Source organism: Lepisosteus oculatus, chromosome 5 (assembly GCF_040954835.1).
Source record: "Lepisosteus oculatus isolate fLepOcu1 chromosome 5, fLepOcu1.hap2, whole genome shotgun sequence".
Lineage (NCBI taxonomy): Eukaryota > Metazoa > Chordata > Actinopteri > Semionotiformes > Lepisosteidae > Lepisosteus > Lepisosteus oculatus.
Window position 1 is genome coordinate 41,679,276 of NC_090700.1, and position 9,326 is coordinate 41,688,601.

Below are 9,326 nucleotides of genomic sequence, written 5' to 3' on the forward strand. Positions count from 1 at the left end.
ATTTTCAACCTAACCCTAACCCTAGCCCGGACACTACTTGACAGGCGCGCGGCTTAGCAAAAATCACAAAATTGGGCCAAATTTTTTTCTCGAGGAAACAAGAAAACAACACTCACCCAGAAATTCAAATGCAACCCTAAACACAACTAAGGCATCCCAAAATGTCTAGGTGTTATTTTCAACCAACCCTAACCCTAGCCCGGACACTATTTGACAGGCGCGCGGCTTAGCAAAAATCACAAAATTGGGCCAAATTTGTTTCTCGAGAAAACAAGAAAACAACACTCACCCAGAATTTCAAATGCAACCCTAAACACAACCAAGGCATCCCAAAATCTCTAGGTGTTATTTTCAACCTAACCCTAACCCTAGCCCGGACACTACTTGACAGGCGCGCGGCTTAGCAAAAATAACAAAATTGGGCCAATATTCTATTTCGAGGAAACAAGAAAACAACACTCACCCAGAATTTCAAATGCAACCCTAAACACAACCAAGGCATCCCAAAATGTCTAGGTGTTATTTTCAACCTAACCCTAACCCTAGCCCGGACACTATTTGACAGGCGCGCGGCTTAGCAAAAATCACAAAATTGGGCCAAATTTGTTTCTCGAGAAAACAAGAAAACAACACTCACCCAGAATTTCAAATGCAACCCTAAACACAACCAAGGCATCCCAAAATCTCTAGGTGTTATTTTCAACCTAACCCTAACCCTAGCCCGGACACTACTTGACAGGCGCGCGGCTTAGCAAAAATCACAAAATTGGGCCAAATTTTTTTCTCGAGGAAACAAGAAAACAACACTCACCCAGAAATTCAAATGCAACCCTAAACACAACCAAGGCATCCCAAAATGTCTAGGTATTATTTTCAACCAACCCTAACCCTAGCCCGGACACTGTTTGACAGGCGCGCGGCTTAGCAAAAATCATAAAATTGGGCCAAATTTGTTTCTCGAGAAAACAAGAAAACAACACTCACCCAGAATTTCAAATGCAACCCTAAACACAACCAAGGCATCCCAAAATCTCTAGGTGTTATTTTCAACCTAACCCTAACCCTAGCCCGGACACTACTTGACAGGCGCGCGGCTTAGCAAAAATAACAAAATTGGGCCAATATTCTATTTCGAGGAAACAAGAAAACAACACTCACCCAGAATTTCAAATGCAACCCTAAACACAACCAAGGCATCCCAAAATGTCTAGGTGTTATTTTCAACCTAACCCTAACCCTAGCCCGGACACTATTTGACAGGCGCGCGGCTTAGCAAAAATCACAAAATTGGGCCAAATTTGTTTCTCGAGAAAACAAGAAAACAACACTCACCCAGAATTTCAAATGCAACCCTAAACACAACCAAGGCATCCCAAAATCTCTAGGTGTTATTTTCAACCTAACCCTAACCCTAGCCCGGACACTACTTGACAGGCGCGCGGCTTAGCAAAAATCACAAAATTGGGCCAAATTTGTTTCTCGAGGAAACAAGAAAACAACACTCACATAGAATTTCAAATGCAACCCTAAACACAACCAAGGCATCCCAAAATGTCTAGGTGTTATTTTCAACCAAACCCTAACCCTAGCCCGGACACTATTTGACAGGCGCGCGGCTTAGCAAAAATCACAAAATTGGGTCAAAATTCTATTTCGAGGAAACAAGAAAACAACACTCACTCAGAATTTCAAATGCAACCCTAAACACAACCAAGGCATCCCAAAATGTCTAGGTGTTATTTTCAACCTAACCCTAACCCTAGCCCGGACACTACTTGACAGGCGCGCGGCTTAGAAAAAATCACAAAATTGGGCCAATATTCTATTTCGAGGAAACAAGAAAACAACACTCACCCAGAATTTCAAATGCAACCCTAAACACAACCAAGGCATCCCAAAATGTCTAGGTGTTATTTTCAACCTAACCCTAACCCTAGCCCGGACACTATTTGACAGGCGCGCGGCTTAGCAAAAATCACAAAATTGGGCCAAATTCTATTTCGAGGAAACAAGAAAACAACACTCGTCCAGATTATAAAATGCAACCCTAAACACAACCAAAGCATCCCAAAATGTCTAGGTGTTATTTTCAACCTAACCCTAACCCTAGCCCGGACACTACTTGACAGGCACGCGACTTAGCAAAAATAACACAATTGGGCCAAAATTCTATTTAGAGGAAAAAAGAAAACAACACTCACCCACAATTTCAAATGTAACCCTAAACACAACCAAGGCATCCCAAAATGTCTAGGTGTTATTTTCAACCTAACCCTAACCCTAGCCCGGACACTACTTGACAGGCGCGCGGCTTAGAAACAATCACAAAATTGGGCCAAAATTCTATTTCGAGGAAACAAGAAAACAACACTCACCCAGAATTTCAAATGCAACCCTAAACACAACCAAGGCATCCCAAAATGTCTAGGTGTTATTTTCAACCTAACCATAACCCTAGCCCGGACACTACTTGACAGGCGCGCGGCTTAGCAAAAATAACAAAATTGGGCCAAATTTTATTTCGAGGAAACAAGAAAACAACACTCATCCAGAATTTCAAATGCAACCCCAAACACAACCAAGGCATCCCAAAATGTCTAGGTGTTATTTTCAACCTAACCCTAACCGTAGCCCGGACACTATTTGACAGGCGCGCGGCTTAGCAAAAATCACAAAATTGGGCCAAATTTTTTTCTCGAGGAAACAAGAAAACAACACTCACCCAGAATTTCAAATGCAACCCTAAACACAACCAAGGCATCCCAAAATCTCTAGGTGTTATTTTCAACCTAACCCTAACCCTAGCCCGGACACTACTTGACAGGCGCGCGGCTTAGCAAAAATCACAAAATTGGGCCAAATTTGTTTCTCGAGGAAACAAGAAAACAACACTCACATAGAATTTCAAATGCAACCCTAAACACAACCAAGGCATCCCAAAATGTCTAGGTGTTATTTTCAACCAAACCCTAACCCTAGCCCGGACACTATTTGACAGGCGCGCGGCTTAGCAAAAATCACAAAATTGGGTCAAAATTCTATTTCGAGGAAACAAGAAAACAACACTCACCCAGAATTTCAAATGCAACCCTAAACACAACCAAGGCATCCCAAAATGTCTAGGTGTTATTTTCAACCTAACCCTAACCCTTGCCCGGACACTACTGGAGAGGTGCAAAAATCACAACCCTAACCCTAACCCTAGCCCGGACACTACTTGACAGGTGCGCGGCTTAGCAAAAATCACAAAATTGGACCAATCTGTTTCTCGAGGAAACAAGAAAACAACACTCACCCAGAATTTATAATGCAACCCTAAACACAACCAAGGCATCACAAAATGTCTAGGTGTTGTTTTCAACCTAACCCTAACCCTAGCTCAGACATTACTTGACAGGTGCGCGGCTTAGCAAAAATCACAAAATTGGGCCAAATTTGTTTCTCGAGGAAACAAGAAAACAACACTCACCCAGAATTTCAAATGCACCCCTAAACACAACCAAGGCATCACAAAATGTCTAGGTGTTGTTTTCAACCTAACCCTAGCCCTAGCTCGGACACTATTTGACAGGTGTGGGGCTTATTAAAAATCACAAAATTGGGCCAAATTTGTTTCTCGGGGAAAAAAGAAAACAACACTCACCCAGAATTTCAAATGCAACCCTAAACACAACCAAGGCATCCCAAAATGTCTAGGTGTTATTTTCAACCTAACCCTAACCCTAGCTTGGACATTATTTCACAAGTGCGGGGCTTAGCTAAAATATTAAAATTGTGCCAAATTTCTTCCTCAAAGAACCAACGAAACAACACTCTTCCAGAATTTCATATGCAACCTAAAACACTACAATGGTATTTCAAAATGTCTAGGTGTTGTTTTCAATATATCCCTAACCCTAGCTCGGACACTATTTGACAGGCACGGGGTTTAGCTAAATTATTGTAACGCAACGGGTGCTCAGGCGGGCGCCCTTGCCGCATCTGTTCAACCCCTGCACAGTCCGGGGCTCGAACCCGGGACTTCCGCGTCTCTCCTCAGCGACCTAGCCCCGTGAGCTAAAGAGAGATCTCTCCACAGCCCAGTAGCTGTTGTCCTGCTATCACAGGGAAGGGCGGTGACGTCACCCGCTCTGGTACGCTGGCTCTTACACACAGTGCTTGTCGGCCGTAAGCGTTACAATATCAAAATTGGGCCAAATTTCTTTCTCAAAGAAACAACAAAACAACACTCTTCCAGAATTTCAAATGCAACCTAAAACACTACAAAGGTATTTCAAAATGTTTAGGTGTTGTTTTCAACCTAACCCTAACCCTAGCTCGGACATTATTTGACAGGCGCGAGGCTTAGCTAAAATATCAAAATTGGGCCAAATTTCTTTTTCGAGTTAACAAGAAAACAACACTCATTCAGAATTTCAAATACAAACTAAAACACAACCAAGGCATCCCAAAATGTCTAGGTGTTGTTTTTAACCTAACTCTAACCCGAGCTCGGACACTATTTGACATGTGCGGTGTTTAGCTAAAATATCAAAATTTGGCCAAATTTCTCGTGGAAACAACGATACAACACTCTTCCCTTATTTCAAATGCACCCTAAAGTACAACCAAGGCATCCCAAAATGTCTAGGTGTTGTTTTCAACCTAACCCTAACCCTAGCTCGAACAAATCCACTGAGAGCAGAGACAAAGTCATTGTGTTCAATGCAGACTAGAGAGAATGGAATCGAATGGGTACTGTGCTTCAAGAAGTGCCTGCAAGATCTTTTGCATTACTATCAGATGGAGGAGCAGTTGAGAGAAGAAATCACACAGAGTTCCTAAAAACTCCTGACTAGGTTCTACAGTGGCTAAGAGGCCCCACCAGAGAAATATCAGACTCACCTAACAGGACAGATGGAATCCGAGGATGAAGTTTCGGTCAAAATGAATTGTCAAGAGCTCTGTCGGATACCAGATAATGTGCCTCTCAAGAGGTCAGGGAGAACTGTAAAAGCCCCAGAAAGACTTAATCTCTAAATAATAATTAAAAAAAATTCAATATCAACAGATGCTTGTGAAGGGGATTAAAAGTAGAGCACATTTTGACACGTTTGATGTTGTTTTCACTGTGTACTAGGTAATGTTACAGAACAGTCATGTTATATTTTGGATATAGTTCAAAGTTATTATTATTTGTTAATTATTATTATGTTATTGTTTGTTCCTGTATCTGCCATTGAAATATAATGGTTTAAGTGTTCCTATTTCCTTAAATTCAAAAGCTGTTCATTTGCATGTGTGCTTCAGTTTGTCAAAAAAAAAATGTGATATAGCCAAGATGTAAGGATATGAGTTAACATGCACTAAATGATCATCTTGGGTTTCCGTAGGGAGTATATTAAGCAAAGACAGCAACAGAATAAAGTCAGTTACTGAATAAATGCAACATGGCATGATGTGTATAGAACATTACAGTTACCACTAAAGCTTGTCTAAAGGTATTTATTTTATTTTGGTTTTAAATGGAAAAATTAAGAGAGTATAGCATGTAGACAATATGTTTTCAAACTTGATTTTTTTTTTCAAACCTTTCATTTTTAGCTATTTTTGACTGGCATGTGCATGGGTCAGCAAAAACTGCAAAATTGGGCCAAGTTTCTTTTTTGAGAAAACAACAAACCAACACTTTTCCTGCATTTCACATGCATCCTAAAACACAGCAAATGCATCATGAAATGTCTAGGTGTTGTTCAAACCCTATTCTTAGCTGGGACTTTCAGAGAACATTCATCTACAATACCTTCTAAGACATTGACCAAAAAGTTATCCAAATCAGCCAAACACATTTAAAGTCACAATTTTAAAGATTTTTAAATATAGTATGTTAGCGGTGAAAGGGTTCCAGAATTTCTTCATTTGTTTACTTACTGCTGAAATTATGTAAAATAAAAATGTTTTATGCTATTTATGGTTAAGGATTTTGTTTTGGTTTTAAATGCAAAAATTAAGAGAGTTTACCATGTAGAAAGTATGTTTTCAAATCTTTCATTTTTGACATTTGAGTTAGTGGCTGGAGCTTTTAGAGAACATTCATCTACATCTCTGCCTGGTAAAACTGTGGTCTAAAAATTACCCACATGACTCCATATTAGCCAAAAACAACTAAAGTATTTATAGCATTTCTTTTTTGTTAGGTGCTGCTGAAATTACGAGTAAATTAAGCATGTTTGGTGCTGTGTGCTAAACATAATTTTGTTTTGGTTTTAAGTGCAAAGAATAGGAATGTTTATTATGTAGAAAGTGTATTTTCAAACTTTTCCTATTTGACCATTTAGAGAACATGTATCTAAAACACTGCCTTATAAAACTGTGGTCAAAACATTTTTGTTAAATAAAAATGTTAAATAAGAATTGGTTTAATATTTCAGTAGTGGCTAAAAGACAGCAAAACGGGGTACTGTATGCCGCGTCCATGGAGTCATCCACATTCTGCACCACCTCCAATCAACACGGATCGAGGTCCACAGCCTTTAGTACAATGACAGTTGTAGGCAGTGAAAAATTATGACTACAGTAAAAGCATAATACCTCAAATCTTCATGGTCACAAGTGAATTCTAGTTTAATTAGTCTTCATTCTTTCACAGTGTCCTTTGCCTAGCGGTTCCCCCGGAAAACCATCACATTGTCACGAGGGCTCATGGTTTTCCAGAGTAGGGTTTGCTCCTGTGACCAGATCCATGTACATTAGCAATTTCCTACTTATTATTAAAGTTCCTTTTTTCTGTTTAGAGTCAATGTGCTGCTTTTCCTCACTGGCCGTACTGCTTTCAGTCTTCACATATCTCTGCTGAGCAAGACAGCACTTCAATCAGCGCAGAAGTTACAGCCTCAAGCCAGCTCTACAAACCTGTTTGATTCCCTTTTTCTGGAGGGTTGGTATTCAGTTTCTCCTGTACCTTAGGCTCCCTTGTTTTTCCAACCCACCGGCTGTGCAGCTGTTTTCTGTCCTTATATCCATCCGACTCCCTTCTTAGGAGGCTCACCATTCGGTTTCACCTATGCCCGAGGCTCCCTGTTTCTGACTGACGGACTGTGTTTGGCAGCAATTTCGGCTTTGAGACAGCACTTCACTCTGCTAAGCAGTTTTTGCCTTCAAGCCAGCACTTTGTTCTGTGCAGCAAGCACTGCAGCCTCAAGACAGGGCTTTGAATATGTCCGGCTCCCCTCTTGGAAGACTCACCATTAGGTTTCATCTGTACCCGAGGCTCCCTGTTTCTGACTGGCGGACTGGCATCAAGTAAGCCTTCGCTCTGCACAGCAGTCTCAGCAGCCCCTTGCCAATGCTCTGCTCTGCGCAGCTCTCGGTGGCACCCATTGCAGCAGCCCCAGCTCTAGAATCACCCAGCCTATGGGGTCTCAGCTCCTTGCCTGCTCACCACATCACCCAACACAGCAGCCTCAGATTCAAGCCTGCAGTCCATTCCGCATCTACTCTTTTCACTGTCAATCGACTGTCAAGGGCCAGATTGCCCCTTGAACTTGCCAACCTTCAGCCCTGGCACTCTTGAGGGCTGCCTTTCAAGCCCATTTGGTTCCCTTTTCAGGGGTCTCGCTATCCAGTTTCTCCTTTTTTCTGACCGATGGGCTGTGTAGCAGCCCCTTTTTGCCAGGGATGTAGTATGTCAGCTTCACCTGGGATTGTTGTGCCTCTACAATTTTTTTCTTTCCCATTATTGACTAGCCAGGACTGATTAAGCCCCACATGCTAGTACTCAATTATTTCATTATCGTCTTTCAGTTTTCACTCTCTGGTCTCTTGCAAATGAGTTCTGACAAATCACCACTCGCGCTGCTCTATCCAGTTGTAATGTTACACAAAGGCTTACACTTTTCTCCAGATTTAAAATTCGTTCTTTATTTGAAACATATTCTTATACAGCTCACTCTCTTTTCCTTGTTGTTCTCCCGCATCCATATCCCTTCTGTAATCAAGTAAACCGGTTTCTTGGCTTAATAATAATACTAATAATTAATAATAAACATTTAAATATAAAGTGCCTATAAAATGTCTTATATTGCATAGGTGCCCCTTTTAGCGCTTTGAAATGTGCTTTTATTCTCTACCACTGTTGTTCCTGACATATTTTTGTGACTGCAATAGCTTGAACTCCACCTGACTGGGTTCTTGTGGGTTTTTTGTCTGTAGTTACAACTTATGTTATGGCCACTTCCATAGGTTCATTTTATTTAGTTTAATATAGTTATTTTATCAAAATAAAATATAAGAGAAGAAATGGAGAAAAAAAGTTCTCAAGTTTGAACTTTATTTTTCACTAGGGTCATTGTCCTACTGCTGCTACCATCATCCTTTTGGCATGTTGAGGTGGAACTAAGCACATAAAATCCCTTGTTTAATATTGAGAATAATAATAATAATTGCTTACACTTATATAGAGCTTTTCTGGACAATCCACTCAAAGCACTTTACAGGTAATGGGGACTCCCCTGCACCACCACCAATGTGCAGCATCCACCTGGATGATGCGACGGCAGCCGTAGTGAGCCAGAACGCTCACCACACATCAGCAATCAGTGGGGAGGAGAGCAGAGTAATGAAGCCAATTTATAGATGGGGATTATTAGGAGGCCATGATTGGTAAGGGCCAATGGGAAATTTGCCCAGGACGCCGGGGTTACACCCCTACTCTTTTTGAGAAACGCCCTGGGATTTTTAATGACCACAGAGAGTCGGGACCGCAGTTTTACTTCTCATCTGAAGGACCACGCCTGTTTACAGTATAGTGTCCCCATCACTATACGGGGGCATTAGGACCTACATGGACCGCGGGGTGCTGGCCCCACTAACACCTCTTCCAGAAATATTTGTCCATGTATTAAAACATGGAAAAATATTTCTGAAAGTGATAATATGGGGCACAGAAAAAAACATCCCACTATACTCCATGGCAAAATATCACAACCCAACTAAAACCACCCTGACTACCACAAAGGGTGGTTGCACAGTTCAACCACTAGATGTCACCTGAACAATGAAAGTTCACTTAAAAATGGAGACAGACCAAAAATAACTTGTAGCCCTTCTACTGACTAGATTTATTTATATGTAAATGATATCCTGGGTGTGTTATTAGACTACTCTTCATTGGACCAATGACCTGAAGTAGCACATACTGTAAGACTACAGTACTACCTGGCACCTTATGATGTTTCTGTTAGGCTTCATTTTGTCACCTGGGTAGGGTGAAGTGGTTATGAGCAATGGATGTAATGAGTAGTGGAGAAAAGGGGATAAATCATGCACAGGAGAGAGGAAGAGGCCAG